At 46.6% G+C, this 18461-nt stretch overlaps 1 protein-coding gene across 1 annotated transcript in view; it reads right to left on the bottom strand.

Annotated features, from left to right (window-relative positions):
- Window positions 1-13523, bottom strand: part of AHCTF1 (AT-hook containing transcription factor 1) — a 113327-nt gene extending 99804 nt beyond the window's left edge. The window contains exon 1 of the mRNA XM_074990039.1: window positions 13368-13523. The gene's annotated coding sequence lies outside the window, so the exon portion shown is untranslated. The remainder of the gene's footprint in view (window positions 1-13367) is intronic.
- Window positions 13524-18461: the final 4938 nt, after the last annotated feature.

Here is an 18461-nt window from a genome sequence, read left to right as displayed (position 1 = left end):
GTTCTCAGCCCTATAGTACTAAACATTTTTATCAATTCACTAAGACAAACAAAATCATGATTGACCAGATTTGCAGAAGAAACAAAAACTGGCGGGGGTGGGGTGGGGGGGGGGACTGTTTTGTTTTGTTTTGTTTTGAAAAAGAAAGAGGATAAATCAGGGACAGAGCAACTGAGGCCACCTGATAAGCTGGAGGCAAATAAACAATATGCATTTCAATACAGCCAAACGTAGAGTTACACTTTCAGGAACAAACAAGGGAGGCCATTTTTACAGTTTGGGGCTCAATACTCAGGAGTACCAGCTCTGAAAAAACTGGAGAAGTCATGAGCTCCCAGTATGTTATTGTGGCCAAAAGGCCTCAAGTGATCCTTGGAAGCACAAATTAGTGATCCCTCTATTTTTGTCCACCCCGAGAAGAATGAATCTTCTTACAAATACCAATGTGATGGTGATGAGCAATACATCACTTTCATATTGGTGCACGTAACAAACCTCATGTTTAGGAAGGCAAGGTCAAAGATTTCTGAATGTGGGAGAGGGCTCAGGCATGGGGCAAAGGGTTGGGGTGCAGGAATGTGAGGGATGGGGCTAGGCTGGAGCGCTCAGGGCTGGGACAGAGTTGTGGTGCAAGGGCTCTGGCTGGAGGTACAGGCCTGAGGTAGGGCTAGGCATAAGGGGAGACCAGCTTTGGGATAGGTCTCTGTGGTGGGGTGCAGGATGGCACAAGGTGGGACAGCAGATTTGGGGCTCAGGCAGGTGAGAAGCTGCTCGCCTCTGCTGATGGCAAAAGCTTCAGGGCTTGGGGAGTGACCTCTCTCCCTGCTTCAACGCTGAGCCATTGTGCAAGGTTTAATGGGAAGCTGCATGGCCATGAATCTGTGCAGCGTAAGGGAACAGAGCCACAAGAAGTTAGAAGCAGGGAGTTATTAGCTTTGTTCTTGGCATCAAGGCTACCATTTCCAATGTGGCGGAGTTATCTGCTGGGACTGCTGCAGCCCTTCCCTTCCACTTTCCCTTAACTAGTTTAACACCGCCATCAGTGAACCATACTCCCTCAGGGTAAGAGGGGTCAAATGGAGTCGCATCTCAAATAGGAGACAGTTGTGGGGGTAGGTGGTATTCAGCGGGCATGCCCACCTTCCACAAAGATTTTTTTAATCATGGTGGGATTTTGTGCAGTGTCTGAACCACCTACCCTGTGGTGTATGTACAGTGCCCATCTCTGGGTTGTCATTTTCTGTGCTACACCTGGCGGCAGCTCCTTCCCTTTCAATATGGGTTTAATAATTGGAAGAGGAGTGTGAATAGTTATATTCTGAGTCTGAGTTAGCTCCTCAGTTTCCCTTAAAGCCGTGTAGGCTGCCAGGAGCACTCTCATATGGAGTATAATTTGCCTGAGACCCCTGCCATGACTTTGAACCGAACTGAATGGGACATCGGGGTGCAGTGTCACTCTCTTGCCATAGGGCATAAGACATTCCTGTGGTTCCTACAGTAAGGTACAAGTGGAATGGAGCATTGGGGTGGATTGGACCCAGGGCTTGATAAGTATGTATCTCACTTATCAGCTGCCTTAATGTTTCCTCATGTGCAGGGGTCCATTCCCAGCTGGCACTTTTCTTTAGCAGTTTGTACAGTGGCCGGGCAATTACAGCAAAACCAGGCACATGTTTTCTCCAAAATCCCAAGAATCTGTCTTAATTGGGCTTTGTCCTCGGGTGACAGTGCCTGGCTGAGTTCCTGTACAGTATCGTCAGGCACCGGCCTTCACCCTCCCATCCAGACCGTAACTAGGAATTTTACCTCATGAGAGGGACCTTGGCACTTGTCTGGGGGTAAATCTAATCCAAGGTTTTCTAGTGCTGCCTTTACCCTGTCTTCTTCACACGAATCCCCGCCTATCAATATGTCATCTGTATACTGTAGGATTTGGACACTGGATGGCACAGTCAAGCCATCTAGGGCTTTTGATAATGCACCGTGGCATACAGTAGGCAATGCTTGAATCCTTGCAGCATTCTAGTGAAAGTCTATTGGATGCCTTTCCAAGTAAAAGCGAATCTGTCCTGATCTCCGGGCTGTAGGGGGGCCATGAAAAACATATCCTTCATATCCAGTACAGCTAGCCACTGTTTGTTCCAGGTCTGTACATTATTCAAAATATCCACTATACTGGGAACTGCTGCTGTTAGGGGTCCAGTGCTACCCTTCAGTTTGCAGTAGTCTACAGTGAGCTTCCATTTGCCATGAGGCTTCTTAATTCGGACACACTCCCCATATAATTCACCAGTGTGGCCTTGGCATCAAGGCTACCACTTCCAGATTACTGTGTCCAGTTCTTATATCCACAATACTAGAATAATATTCGTAAATTGGAGATGGTTCAGAGAAGAACCACAGAATTGATGAAAGGACTGGAAAACATACCTCATAAAAGACCCCAAAAATTCAACCTATTTACCTTTCCCAAGAAAAGGTTAAAGGGTCACTTGATCACATTCTAAGTACCTACACGAAGAACAGAAACTTGGTAATAGAAGGTTCTTCAATTTAACAAAGTATAACAATATCCTGCACCTGGAAATTGAAGATACACAAATTCAGACAGGAAATAATGTGAATTTAAAATAAAACAATGAGGGATATTTATCGTTTGAACAATTTAAGATAGAAAATCCATTGCAGCTTTATCACTGGAAAATTTTAAATCAAGAGTGGGCATTCTTAAACATATATACCAAAGCGAAGAGGAATTAATTCGGGGAAGTTCTACTGCACATATTTGACTACAGGAAGTCAGACTACATTATCATAATGCTCTCTTCTGGCTGTACAATATATAACTTGGAAGAAGGATTTCAAGGCATGTGCAGTACCTGAATTTCCAGGTACTGGAAATTAATGAAATTAACAACAAGGGTAAATCGAGAGAGTTGCTCTTAACATAAGGCATATACAAGTCTCCAAAGAAACTTTTAAAATTTAATAAAATTACTCCTGTTGTTCTTGGGCCAGTTATGACCCATGTCCTTCTGAATATCTTAATATATAAAGTAGTAGTTACAACTGATCATAAAGGTTAATCTGAGAAATTGACCTGAACCTCCAAAGCAAATGAACTACTAAATAATTAGATTACTGTATTGGTGTAATCCACATCCTTCTGCACCTTACCTCTCTTCAACCTTACTCCTCACACCACATCTAAAGTTTACATTGCAAACTTTTTCAGGCAGACCCCATGACATTTCTTATGTCTTGAACACGTAAAAGATTCAGAGGAAAAATTAGCATGCTCGGGAATTATAAAATAAATACTGGACATTTTATGGGACAACTTCAAGGTATTAATATCCCGGATGTTCAGATGATATAACTACATACAACCCTTCTGCCCCTCTACTCTCTGATTTGCTTGCCCCGATAATATTTTTCTGATTTGTTAACCTTGATTACTATTTTTGGTTCTCTATGCCTTAAATATTGAGTCTGTTCTGGTATGGCTATGATCTGAAGAAGTGGGTCTGTCCCATGAAAGCTCGTCACCTAATAAATTATTCTGTTAGTCTTTAAGGTGCTACTGGACTGCTTTTTTGTTTTTTTACATACAACTAAGTAGAGCACGAGTCACATTCCAGATACGTAAAGGAACAAAGCTGATGATCTATGAAAACCAGATGTACTATAAGGAAAATTTATTACTCCTTTCCATAAAACAAGAAATAGGAATCACCAAATAAAATTACTAGGCAGCAGCTTTAAAACAAAAAAAAGTATTTATTCACATAACACACAGCCAGCCTGTGGAACTCCCTGCCAGAGGATGTTATGAAGGCCAAGACTTTAACAGAGTTCAAAAAAGAACTAGATACGGACATGCAGTTGCAAGACTAAAACACATTAGTGAGAATACTCCTACATTGACAAGTGAGGTTCTCCCATCAGTGGAGTCAAAAGGAAAGTAGCTAAGTTGAAGGAGAGTTGAGGAGAGCCTGTTGACATGTCACAGCCTCAACAGGAGAATTAAATCAGTATGACTACATCATTCAGGGGTATGGATTTTTCACACACCTGAAAGATGTAATTATATAGATGTAGGTCTGTAGAGCGGCCCAAAGATTCAGTCCAAGAAACAAGCCCTGCATACACTCTGAATGGACCTGATGGTAGCAGTAATAGTCAGGAACGTGTGTGATGAATTGGAATTTTTCACGCCTTGGATGAATAGCATGTGTCCTTCAGTTTCCCTTATGTGCTGCACAGCAAACTAACCGATAGGAAAAGGATGTTTATTCTTTGCAGAGATTCAGGCGTGACTGATGCCTGCCTGGGTCTGGGAGCCATGTCTATGGAGAGTCCCACAAAACAAATACCCAAATTTTGTCACCTAGCAACTAACAAGCATGGAGGGCCTACATCCCACATAAAACCAGCCAGGTTTGACCTGCTAGAGAACAAAAAGCTACAGAAGAGGACTAGGAGAAAGTGTTTGCACTGGAACAGAGACGAAGGACTAGGTCATGGGGTTTCTTAAGTGTATGCTGTTGGAGGGGAGATGAAGCTTCTGGACTGGGACTCAAAGGGTCAGAGGAGAGCTCTGGTCTCTGGACTGACCCAGCTGGACTATGGATGTAACCTTCCGTTCACTGTGATAAATAAGGATGCTCTACACTTTGTTCCAGACATCTACTAAACCCTTCTGCTTTTATAGCACTGCCTCAGAGCCACTCCAGATTAAGGAAACTGGAAGAAGCATTGTTCCCATAGAGTATACGTGTCCCTCCAGGATCCAGCCTATAGGTTGCTCGTGGAAACAGGCAGCAGTGCTAAAGACACAGAGGTTCAGTCCAATGAGTCAGCGAAATCATGGAGCTTACCCTCACGAGCATGAGGCAATCTAATGGAGCTGACACACTGAATGATGTTCTCGCAGGGACAGCTCCAGAGCTGTTTGAGAGAACTGGTACCTGTGAATCCACGACAACAGAGCCTACTGAAACTGGTGCAGATAACCATTTAAAGCATTAGGATAACCATTTGAAGTGTTAGTGTGGCTAGAACAGAGCCTTTTCCACAATCCTTAATTCTGGCAGCTAAACTGCTGCCAACATCAACTCAGCTGCATTTACTATTCACAACATCACTGACTGGTCACTCCATTAGTGTAAAAGGACTATGTTGGTCCAGATTTAACAAATAAAATTCATGACTATAACAGACGCGTGTTATTCTCTTGCTATTCACTCTGGTAGGTGATGCAAAAATACAGCATCTCTGATACACAGACTTAGAAGCCTAATTTTAGACCCAGATGTTTTGAAAACTTTAGCCACAATACTTGCATTTACTCTGAACAAGTACAATCTCAATGGTGCTACGTGCACCTGTGCATCATTTATAACCTGATGTTTGGACACTGGGGCTGCGTCTACACTGCAGCGATCTTCCGGAAGATGATCTTCTAGAAGATCTTCTTTCGAAAGAGCATGTCCACACACAAAAAAGTGGCATGAAAGATCGATCCAGTCTTTCAACACAGCCACACAGACCGCACTCTTTCGAAAGAGCCAGCCAGGGAATGAAAAATCCAGTGCCATGAAGAGCGCTCTTTCCAAAACAGGGCCCACAGAATGTCTACGCATGCTTTTTTCGAAAGAAGGCACTCTTCCTGATTCAGAAGCAGAAGAGGGCTTCTGGAAGAAGAGCCACGTTCTTTCAGTTTCGGATAGAAAGAGTGCATTGTGTGCATGGACGCTCTGTGTATTCTTTCAAAAAAAGGGCCTGATTTTCCAAAAGAACCTGACAGTGTAGATACGGTCCTGGTGTGTTAAATATCCCAGGGCCTTACAAATAAGGCTATGATTACACACAAAGGTCATGGAATCTATGACTTCTAGAGATCTGACATTTTCTGCACCTGGGCTGGAGCTGTCAACAGAAAGTCCCACAGCTCCAAAGCGCTGTAGGCAACAACCCCTAGCAGCTTCTACTGGCCTGGCTGCATGGGGGTCCAAAGCTCTCTGCAACCCTGCAGCTGCATAGGTATGGCAGGCCACAAGTGCGATCCAACCCGCCCCCCCCCTCCTCCCCGAGAGTTGTAGGTGGTAGACCCACCTCATTTTGTCAGGATAATTTTAGAAAAAACATCAAGGACAGGTCACAGGCTTCTGTGAATTTTTGTTCATTGCCCATGACCTGTCTAAGTTTTACTAAAAATATCCATGACAAAAATCTAAGCCTTACTTACAACACTCGTAACAACCTAATGTTGTAATGCAAATAAAGCTCTTGAGTTGTCAGTGCATGCAGGGAAAGAGATCACAGCAGCATTAGGCAACATGCAGCCCATCAAGGTTTTATGTGTGACCCACGTGATATTTTGTTTACTGTTCCCAATGTGCAAGGTTGCTAGATTGCACTGGCTTCCATCCATTCTTTCCTATCCATATTACTAATATGACACACATGTAAAGCAAATGGTGGTGAAGTGAAGTGCATGATGATTGCACACAACATTGACTATGAGAGCCATGTACTCCCGCTGCATCCAATCGAGAATGGGTGTGGGCCTGATGGGTGTGAACAAGTTTCCTGTGGTCCCATAAAATCAGTTTACAGCCCCAGTCCTAGACCTCAGTGTTCTGTGCTGTTATTTAGTTGTAATTTACCCCAATGTCCTCTAAGAGCTCAGAAAGCAGTGGAAGTATTGGTAACTTGTTTGACACTATTGACCTCCTTTGGTCCAGCAAATTCTCTTGTTCAGCACCAGTCAAGCCCAGAGTGTGCCAGGCAAGAGACGTTCAATCTATGCCAAGAACAAAAGAACATTTGAAAAGCATGCTGCTGATGGGAAAGAGGCTGCTGCCATCAGCCAATTTAAAAAAGTCTAGATCTATTGTTTCCCCTGTCAGCATAAAGACACAGGATCAAAAGACTGACAGAGTTCCTAATGGAATAAGATAGTACTGGCAGTGGGGTTTATTGGGCGTTTTATAATTTTGAAATAATACAATGCTGAATGTTTTTTGATATAACCAATGTATCCTATATTTTTTACACCCTTGAGTGAATGACTTTTGTTATGTGAAATATCAACTCCATTTTGGTGCATACAACAAAAGTAATTCCCACACCTGGAGCGTGTGCGGCACGGGTGAGGACGAGAGGATAGGGTGAGGGTTTGGCTCTAAACAAAGGTTCCGGACAGGGGCAGGAAGCTGTGATGCAGGAGGACGTGAGGGTTCTGTAGTGGAGCTGGAGATGTGGGGTTTCAGCTGCAGCAGTGGGCTCCAGGCTGGGAGGTGAAGCAGAGGGATCGACACACTGCAGAGTGGGCAGGGGGTTGGGGTGCAGGGCGAGACCTGGGTTTGGGGAGGGACTCAGTGCTGTAGTTAAGCGCACAAGGACTTATGGGCTCTTGGCTGGGTGTGTGGCATTAGGGAGGGGCCCAGATTGCAGGAGGTGGCTCCAGATTGGGGTTGGGCCTCCCTGGGCAACAGCTACCTGGTGCATGCCTGTCCTAGGGCACCCTGCTATGCCTCAGAAATGGCCAAAAGGTCTGGCTCCTGGAGGGGGTACACAAGGCATGAAGCTCTGTGGCCCACCATTCTCACCTGAAGCATCACACCCCCAACTCCCACTGGCCAATGAGAGCGCAAAGCCAGTGCTCAGGGCAGTGGCAGCACACAGAGCCCTGTGGTCCACCTGCCTAGCAGCTGGAGCTTCTGCTCTGGCTGTTTCTCTGCAGACCCCAGAAGAGCTGCTCCAGCCAAGGCACTTCCCCATTGGCCACAGCTACTCCATGCTGGGGCTGGAGATGGTGCCCCACCACCATCAGGTTTTGGGGAGAGCCATCTCTGCCCACTGCAGCCCTGAGCCCTTGCATGGGCCTTAATGGGAACCACGTCCACAAGGAAAAAAGCTTTTTAAATTTGTAATACGCTATTAGTGGCTTTGCTTAGTTTAATTCTAACAATAAGCCTAATATGTTCTGAAGAATAAATTAACATCTAGTAAGTCAGAAGTACAACAGACACCTTTATTATAGAAGGAAGACTAAAGAACAGCAGTTTATAAAGACAAGACATTGTTCGAACAAGACACCAAATGGAAATATTAGTTTGGTAATAAGTTGCCTACAATTTTAACACAAAAAAAAGATTTAGTTTCTTCGACCAAGTGAAGATGCAATTAAATCAATGGTTCACAAGGTATGGTCTGTCCTCATACCCAGTTTAAATTTTTCATAGCAAAAGAAAATCATGCAGGCCTGTAAAAGCACATGGAAACAAGGAACCAGCCTACAGAGCACTAGAAGGAAGAGAGAAATAGCAGTTGCCCAAAGGTACTGAAGCTACTAGAGAGAGAAGAACGTGCACACGAACAGACAACCAGAGAGTAAATCCTTCAGAGCTGTGGAAGCAAGCAGCCAAAAATAGGGGAAATGAGTTCTCAGAACACAAGGAAACAAGAGGGAGATGATGTGCAAGACAAAGAGGACCATACAGCAGTGAAGCACAGGAGGTGAGGAACAGAACAGATGGAAGGGGAAAATCTACATAAAAATAGACCATGACTACTTTTTTCTATAAAAGCACAAATGCTCATCATAAGACTTGCAAACATATTAAATCCATTCCTATTTTTTCCCCCCCATGAAGGAGGCAAGACAATCTGAGATATGGTACACACCATGAGTCTGAACTGCAGATTTAAGTTGATCCACCCAGATGCAACTTCTCTCTACTGTAACCATAGCCAAAAAGTTTAAGAAACATTAGTATATAGAGCACAGGCATTTAAAAATAATTTCCACTGGTTCTAAAACCAGTTCAGCTGAACTGATGAGAACTGTGAAGATGACAAGGCTCCAGTTGTTGGCCCCACTTAACAGTTTACATTAGACCTACTTTTCAACTGATTTAACTAAAACGGTACTACATGTAATTATTAGAATCTGCCAGAACCCAGTTTATACTAGGGCTTCCTCAAGCAAAGCTGGGGAATTTTGTAAGTCTTCCGAACACAGATATGACCTAATTGCAGTTGCAAGCAACATGGATCTGCTCTGTAATTAGTTATGAATACTGTACATTGACCTAGTTATTGGGACATTAGAGTATGAATATACTGGTAAATCAACAGGATTATTGGGAAACAAACAGGAAAGCAAAAGAATGACTCAGGTTAAGAAAACTTTGGCAAATATTTGAGGGTTGTCACAGAACAAAAGGACAGTCACTGACTCCATGACTCCAACACTGTCTGAATTCACCAAACTAGTATGGACAACCAAGGACAACAAACAGGTCAGATCCAAACTCTAGTAGGATAAAACTGATATTGCCTCTGGGGCAGTTGTTGTGGAGCCATTCAGACTGAGAGGCACACTGAAGCATGTGAAGAAGTTAGAACTGCCAGGCCTCTGATTACCATCTTTTACATAATATCATGCATGCAGACTGCTTTAAAAATCCTTTTTCTCTTATTCTTTCTACCTACCACTAAAATTTAGATACTTTGGTTTAATCAGACTGTTGGGCCATTGCACTCACCCTGGATTTCAACTTCAAAAGGAAGAACCAGAAGTGCCCAAACCCAGTCAGACCTGCTGGGTATACATGGTAAATATTGTACTGTAGCCCCAGGCCAAGTGGGAAAATTGCGGAACTCCAACCCAGGAGAGGTAAAGACATGAGGTCAGATACTTAATGGGCAGGAGCATGCAGACATGGAGAGCAGGCAGAAGTACAGACAGCCCTGTAAGCATGACAGTAATATGCTCCTGGCTACTGAAAAAACAGGCAGCCAGCAGAGGAGTCTGCCACAGGACTATCCAATTTCATGAGCAAGCCAAAATTTTCAGCTCCCAATCCTTCTCCAAAGCAGTCATTTTGGTAGCTTACACTTCAACCACTTTTGCCTTATACTACTTACTTCAGAACTAAGAACATCAGAGGCCATTTTGGAGAAAGTCAACCTGCCATGGACCCAGGGATGACACATGTGGGTGCACGAAGGTTCATGTGCCCCCCTCCCCCCAATGGCATGGGAGGGATCTGATGGCCAGCAGCTGGAAGGGGAGACTAGTGGGAGGTGGAGCCTGGTGTCCACAGCAAAAGTTTGCCCACCTCACACCCTCACACTGACCAGCAGTGGTGGTGGAAGTGGAGGAAGGTGGGCCTAGCCCATTACGTTCTTCTAGCCCACGGCTCCGGGGGAGGGTCAGGACTATACCTGTGTTCACTGTCGGGAAGCAGAACAATATAGCCAGGGCCATGTTGCTCCACTTCTCTCACCACTGCAGGTGAGTGCTGAAGGCAGCCAGACCTCTGCTGTTGGCATCAGTCCCACGAGTCCCCTGGGCCATCTCAGTTGGGGGAAGAGCGGGGTGAGGGCAGAGCAAGGTGATAGAAGAAGCATGGCGGAAAGAGCCCAGGCCATTCCCTGGGGCTGGGGTGAGGGAATCATATGACTGGTGGCTCCCCAGACCACCCCTCACCAGTTGCCTCTGAACAGACCTATCAAAGCCAGAGTTCTAGGTGCCACCAGTTTCAACTGAAAGGAGTACCCCAAAGACTGGCTGATAGAGAAGTAGTCTTGTTTGCCCGAGGCGAATCCTCGGCCTGCTCTTTTGCTGCGAGAACTGAGTAGACAAAGGGGAGAAGGGACATTATGCAAGATACTATATTTGTACTTCCTTCATTTACCACAGGGGTGGGGAACCACCAGCCCGCAGCTTGTCTGGATCTGGAACCCTCCATAGCATCTGGCCTGTGGCGGGGTAGAGGATTTGGAGCCCCAAGCCTCATGGGCTAGATCAAGCAAGCCACAGCTACATCCAGACCACAGGTTCTGCCAGAGGGCGGGGAGAGTCTGAAGCAGCTCTAGGCTCTGCTGCTGCTCTCCATTGTTCCCCGAATAGAGAGAAAGGGAAGGGAAGTGGCAATGGCTGTGGCAGAACTGCCCAGAGTTTTCATACAAGTGCTCTGATTGGCTGGAATTCTGACCAGTCAGAGCAGGGGAGGGTGGTGCCTGGGAGCAGAGCCAGGAGGTGCAGAGCCATGTGATTCCAGGGGGAAGCAGCTAAGTTGCACCCCACCATGACCAGACCCCATGCCCCTCCAACACCCACTCATCCAGACTCTCTCTCCCACCATGACTCTGCACCTCATCCTGCTCCTGACCCCTCCCTCCCAGACCCCTCACTGATGCCCAGACCCCTCCCTTCCAGACCACACACTCAAACCCTCCTGTACCCTTCCTCCTGCCAAGACGCCATGCCTCAGCCCTCTCCTACACCCCCTTCCTGCCTAAGTTCCCCACCACCACTCTCTTCCATGCCACCCCACAGCCTGCTTCTGCAACCCACTCCCATTCCTCTCCTAACCCCCACCCCACCCCAATCGCCCACCCCAGCCCAGATCCCCTGTCCCAGCCTGCTCCTGCACCCTTCTTTCTAGGCCCCATAGTCCTTGCCCCTCTGCAGTTGGGGCATCAGTGACTGATTTGTCTATGGGTCAGTGGCCCTAACCCAAAAAATGTTCCCCACTCCTGATTTACCCTAACAGTCAACATAGCAGCAACTACGAGACTGGATGAGGAAGGCTGAACATTATTCTTCTGGAACCAGTAAACATTTCAAAGAACCATAGTAGAAATCTGTCAAAACAATGTGGGGCATTGCAACTCCCAAACTGATGCTGATCCAAGGAGTAGGAGATGTAACAATTTATACGCAGGAAACAAAACATTATTGCTCAACAAGCATGGGAGAAAGAGGGGACCAAGAGATATTAAGATGATATGGCTTACTGACAGTAAAGAGTATGTGTAAAACTCTAGTAGGGTAGACTGCAGAAAGGGAAATAAAGTTGTTTTTTTCACTGGTATTCAAGCCTATAGTTTTTTCTTTATAAGCCAGAAAATATTTGATGAATCCTAGAGGGACATTAGGAAGAGAAGGCACTTTAAGCACAATTGTGTTTAAGTTAATGAGCTGACAATTTGCGTAAAAGGAATAAATAAGTTTACTATCACCAATAAATCAAAGTTGGAAAGTTCATACCTGTCCACATTTAGAAACAAGCCCTCAGATGCAGGAAGTTTTGAATGCTAACCTTTAAATTTAACACAAAAACTAAACATCACTACAGTAAAGCAACTGGCAAGACAGCCCTTGTCTGTAGCTAAATACAAGAATATCAGACCTATTTCACAATTGCTGTTACTCATTGCTTACCAAGAGACAGGAATGAAAAGGCATTATTTTTGTAAGTTTCATTCTGCTGCCTCAGAAATTCTATGTGCAGCAGAAGGGACAAGGGGAAAAGGGACATTTTTTCTGGCTGTCTATACTAGAAAAATTATCAGATGGCAAAGGTTAGGAAGAAGGGGTATTTCAGTGGTTAGAGCATTAACCTGCTAAACCCAAGATTGTGAGTTCAATTGTTGATGTGCCACTTAAGGGTCTGGGGCAAACAGATTTAAAAAATAATCTGTCAGGGTTGGCGATAGTTCCAGTTGTGTGTGTGTGCAAGGGACTGGACTCAACCTCTGGAGAGTCCTTCCAGCTCTGAGACATGCAAGTGTATTTTTCCTTCTGATAGTTCTGATTGTATGATTGTATGGTATATCTAAGGTTCATGAAAACAGAAAAGAAATTTTGATCCGTTTACCACCATTACAATCAGCAACTTTGTGCCTATCAACTGCTACATACCTTTTAAATAAAATAAAAAAGCACCCTAGCAGCAGTTGCACCACCTCTGTAGCCACATGGAGCAGATGAAAAACCAAACATGCATGGAAACGGCACAAAAAACACTAAAATCCAGTAAACGGTCGGAAACGTTCTCACTTTCATGTGCAAACCTTCTCGTCCTCCCCTCCCCCTTTAAAACCCACGGTGAGTGCTCTCTGAACAGGGCCCTGGAAACTGGTCCGATATTGGGGGGGGGGGGGGGGGGGGGAGAGAAAGAGAGGCAATATCATTCCCAGGAAGAAGCCCGGCTCGTGCTGCTGCACCGGAGCTGCGATCCCCACAGCCACACGCCCACCAGCGCCTCCATGTGCTCTGTCCAGGCGAGCGGCGCCGAGTGACCTCCTGCATGACCAGCGGCCTGGCTGCAGGGGAGACGGGCTACGGCCGCTCGCAGAGGCACCAGCCAGCGCCATGTGCAGCGGCTGCGCGGCCCCGGGTCACTTACATAAGGAGCCAGCTCCCCACCCCTCCCCCGCCGGGCTCGCAGCGGCTGCCCCGAGCCGCCCCGTGCCCGCCCGGCCCCCTCCCGCCTGGGCCCAGCCTGGCGGGGAAGCGAAGCCGGCCTAGGCGGGCGGGCGGCAGCGGATCCTCCCGCAGGTACCTGGTGGGGCGGGTGTCACCGCCGTCCGCTTCCCTCCCGGCGCCGCTCCTCTCCCCCGCGCCGGTCAGGGCGGCAGCATCTCGCCGCAGCGGTTAAGGCGCACGTCTGTCCCTCCCGGGCCTGCCCGGCTTCGCCGCACTCGGTGTCTGCGCAGCAACCCAGCCCCCGCACGCACTGCCGCTCACCAGCGGGAAGGGAGGGGGCAGATCTCGCGAGAACATCCGCCGTCACCGCGGGAATTTTCAAATTCGCAACCTTGCCCTAGGCTCAAGCGGCCCTGAGGAGAGAGGCGGGAGCCAGAATGTAACGGATGCAGAACTACAAATACCAGCAGGCACTGTTCCGTTCGCGGCTCCGTGGTAGCTTTGCATGCTGGGACTTGTAGTCTCTTTAGAATTACCCAAGTTGCTCACCCGTGAAGGCAGGAAGGGCCGTTCTTCGGCTACCCCTGAAGACCATGTGAGGATCTCTCCCCTCCTATTGTACTTTTCTCCTCTCCTCTATCTTTTTCTTTTAGAGTCTCGGTCGCTAGCTTAAGGATTCAGTGTCTGGGCTGGAAACACATCAGGGAGGGCTTATTTGTGAAGAGAAACCTTTTGCAGGAGCCGCTGGCAGCCCCAATTGTTGGATTCACTTTTTCTTTTCCCTGCTCTGATTTTAACTTCTGGAGGCAGCTTGACCAGATCGAAGTTAGAATGAGGACCCCTACACTCCCAATGGCTGCAGAACTTAAACTTAATTGTAAATCAAATACATGCGTAGTCCTCGTGGCAGTTGCAATATCATTAAAATAACAAAAGGCACTTAGGGGATGAGCTAAGCAACAACAGAAGCAGGCACAGAAGAACTACCCTCCCCTCCTTATGCAATACATTTGTCCCTCCTTATTTCTGATATGCAAATATCTGATAACATGAGGTACTGAACTCCTCCCACAGGTGCTAATTATCCTTAATTCGCACTGAAACCACTAGAGCCCTGATCCATAAAGGGACTTAGGCTCTGGCATAGCTAAATATTAAGTGCTTAGCCATGCAGTGGAATCCACATACTGGGTGAAACTCCCTATACAATGCATGAGGAGGTATAGGTGCCTGCAAATGAGATCCACGAAATCAGCATACTTGGCAGGGAGCTGCCTAAACTACCCAATCACAGGTGCCCATGCTAGGGGTGTGGTTTACACTCTGCTTCTATCAGAGTCACATAAATCCACTCTGGAGGGAGTCATCTATAACTCTATTTATACCAACTGGCTTCAACAAGAGGGGTTGACATAGGCCCATGTCAGAATAGCCTATAATCCTGAGGCTAGGGCATTCACCTGAAAGATGGGAGATGGTTGTTCAAACCATTCTCACCAAGCAGAGGAGGGAAATGAAGTCGGGGGGTCTTCCACATTCCAAGTGAGGCAACCTAATCACTGGGCTAAAGATTATAGGTAATTTTGTGGGGAACTTGGCATGTTCTAAGAGTGCACACTGCATGGCATGCAAACCAGGGATCTTCATCTGGGGTGAGGATCACATTAGGGCCTAGGTTTAAGACAGGCATATGGACACCCATGGTAGGGGTACCATTTGAGCAAATAGACCTAGACTTGGTAGGTCCGCTGGAGCAAAGTATGACTGGAAATAAATACATCTTGGTTATTGTGGACTATGCCACAAGTTACCCAGACGCAATCTCCTTGTGAGTCACAATCACCCGGACCAGCGCCAATGAACTTCTGAAGGTTTTTGCAAGGGTTGGACTCCCTAAGGAGATCTTGATGGACTAAGGACCCAACTTCCAAACTCATGGCCAAGCTGTGCCACCTATTGAACATTCACTCCCTAAAGACCTCAGTCACCCACCCACAGACAGACTGATTGGTCAAACATTTTAATAGGACCCTTAAAGCCATGTTATGTAAGTTTGTGGAGGAAGACCCATGTCAGTGGGACAAGTGGTTACTGGCCCTCCTTTTTGCAGTGAGAGAGGTGCCCCAGGCCTCTGCTGGGTTCTGCCCCTTTGAACTGATATATGGGTGGCACCTGCGGGGGATCCTGGACTTGGTGAGGGAGTCATGGGTAGAGCAAGAGACTTGCACACGGGGCTGGTCCACTATATACTCCAGCTGAGGGAGTGGCTGAAGGAACTGAGCTGGTTGGCCTGTGATAACTTGCAGAAAGCCCAAGAAGATCAGACCCAAAATTATAACTGGGGAGCGAAGGAAAGAATCTTTGAACCCAGAGATCAGGTGTTGCTGTTATTGCACTCAGCCGAATCCAAGCTGCTGTCCAAATGACAGGGCCCATTAGCAGTGATACACGGAGTGGGGCCCATAGATTGTGAAGTGCAGCTGCCAGGGCATCACAGGGAGACCTGTGTCTACCACATGAACTCCTAAAATCCTGGAGGGAAAAGGAAGCCATAATTGTCCCTTGGCCCCTGGAGCCGGTGCTTGGGCCACAGACCCAGAGACCCCAGCCAGTAGATCTGGGACCTGACTTAGGGTGGGGACAGCAAAAACAACTGCTGGAGTTTCTCGCCCAATTCCCACAGTTCTTGTTAGATAAGGCAGGTAGGAGCAACTTAGCCAACCATCATGTCGCTACCACCCCTGGCCAAAAGGTGAAGGATAACTGTAAGGCCTGTAAACCGAGACTAGGCCACAGGGGTCTGACGGGGCTGTTGGGCCCGTGAACCAGGACTAGGCTGCGGAGGCCTGTAATCTGCAAACTGGGACTAGGCCACTGAGGCCTGATGAGGCTGGAGGGCCCTGAGGGCATCACAAGAGCCCTTGGGAGCAAGGTGGGGCAGGAGACCCCGCCACACCCATCTTTAAAAAAGCAGACTCCAACATGGGACCTCTGGAGCTGCGTGCAGGAGTCTCTACAGTTTAACTTAAAATCCCATTGGGTTTCAGTTCAGGCTGTAGAGTAGACTCATTCATTCTCCCTGTAAGTGGTCTAGGTGCCACTACATGGGGCAGTGAACCACACCCAGTAGGTGTATGGGTTACACTAGCAGCAATAAGTCTCAGCTTCTGAGTCTGAGAAGGGTAATACAGTAACTCACTTCTAGGAACCCCAGCAGATTGCAACAGAAGCTCTCTTGTTCCTGATTTAGAGGCTCAGGTATGGCAACCCTATGTATCCTGGAAGGATACAAAGCAGCACTGGGCAACCTTACCTCTTTGTCAAACAAATGGGGAGGTTTTCTGTTTTGTTTGTTTATCTTTTCAATGGCTATAACTGTAGCATTGCATGGATATGCTAGTAATTTAAATAAATGAGTTTGCTGATGGATGATTGTCAATGGGGAAAATATTCAGAACATAGGAATTGCCAGACCAGATCAGATTGCAGCCATCGACTTCACTACCCAGCAAGAAACTCTTCAGTAGTAGAGGTGGGAAAATTGGGGCAGGTCTCATCTAATGGTAAGAGACTGGTTTAAATCCTCAAGTGAGAGGTGTTATAGTCCTTCCAGCTCTTTAGTTTACACCTCTGAATATTGGTCACATAAATGTCCAGTCCTCCTCGGAGTCTTGCTAACTTTCTGGTGTCCATGATGTTCGGTTCCTTAGTGACTATGCCATGGTGAAGGGTGCTTACAAGCCCGAACTTCCAAGGTTGGAAGGGCAAAGCTGCTTATACTTTAGCCAGACCTGTAATTACAACAAGATGGGAGCCCTGTTATAGTTAAAGTTGAGAGTAACTTTACTATTTTACTGCTTAGTGCTCTAAAATCAGTGTGCATACACAGATTGTCTTGAAAATTGCTGTGCCTCATAGGATTCTGGGGTAAGTTTCTTTTATGCGATGTTTGGGTAATTTCATCAACATTTTTCACAGGATACTGCATTCCCCAAAAGGCCTTATTTGTAGAAATGTTCTACTAATTTTTTGTACAGCTTTGCAGAATATACTAGAAGAAGTAGCCATGTGAAATCAACATCAGCAGAGTCACCTGATCAACTACTGTCTGTTCTCCAGAGCTGCCATCAAAACTGAAGGGCCCAGGGAGAGGTGAGAGGGACTCTAGGTTCAGAATCTGTGCTGTAAAATCAGTGGGAGTGGAAAACTGATTATCAAATGTACAACCAGTTTGGATCTCAGGGGCTACATCTACATTAGCCAAACACGTCAAAATGGCCATGCAAATGCAAAACTCCCCTCCACTTTCCTTGGAATTACAAGAAATTAATCCTTCCCCCATCTCCCTCTCTCCCAGTGCACTTGGCTTCCTCAGGAACTCCACAAAGAGTGAGAGTTGTCCAGAATGCAGTGAATGTTGGGGGAATGCCAGGAACTCTGGAACACATACCCCACAGGTCTACAACCTGCAGCTCCAGAGACACAAGCAGCTTTTTAAGGACTTCTTTGTGGCTTCCATGGCTGTAACTGCACAGTTTAACAAACAAACAAACAAAAACAAAAAACATATTCCTGCTTATTTTCAATAAATGGTGAAAGTCTAAAAGTCCCCAAATGAACTCATCTAAACAGCAAACAATAGGTGATCTTGAAACATTGGATAACTCCCCCTACCATCCTCCAGAAAGAGAGAAGGTTCAGGAGTGGAAGTCAAGAAGACAATGGTACAAACACACACAGGCCATATCTACACTAGCCAAAAACTTCGAAATGGCCATTTCGAAGTTTAGTAATGAAGCGCTGAAATACATATTCAGCGCCTCATTAGCATGCGGGCGGCCGCAGCACTTCGAAATTGACGCAGCTCGCCGCCACACGGCTCGTCCAGATGGGGCTCCTTTTTGAAAGGACCCCGGCTACTTCGAAGTCCCCTTATTCCCATCCGCTCAAAGGAATAAGGGGACTTCAAAGTAGCCGGGGTCCTTTCAAAAAGGAGCCCCGTCTGGACGAGTTGCGTGGTGGTGAGCCACGTCAATTTCGAAGTGCCGCGGCCGCCCACAGGCTAATGAGGCGCTGAATGTGTATGTCAGCGCTTCATTAGTAAACTTTGAAATGACCATTTGCATGGCAATTTGAAGTTTTTGGCTAGTGTAGACGTAGCAACAAAGTGCAAGGAAATAGAATATGTAAAAAGTTTGTATCACATACAAATTATTGTGTGTGCACTCTT

Source organism: Carettochelys insculpta, chromosome 3, assembly GCF_033958435.1.
Source record: "Carettochelys insculpta isolate YL-2023 chromosome 3, ASM3395843v1, whole genome shotgun sequence".
Taxonomy (NCBI): domain Eukaryota; kingdom Metazoa; phylum Chordata; order Testudines; family Carettochelyidae; genus Carettochelys; species Carettochelys insculpta.
Note: the sequence above shows the minus strand (reverse complement) of the source record. Positions and strands in the feature narration are given on the sequence as shown.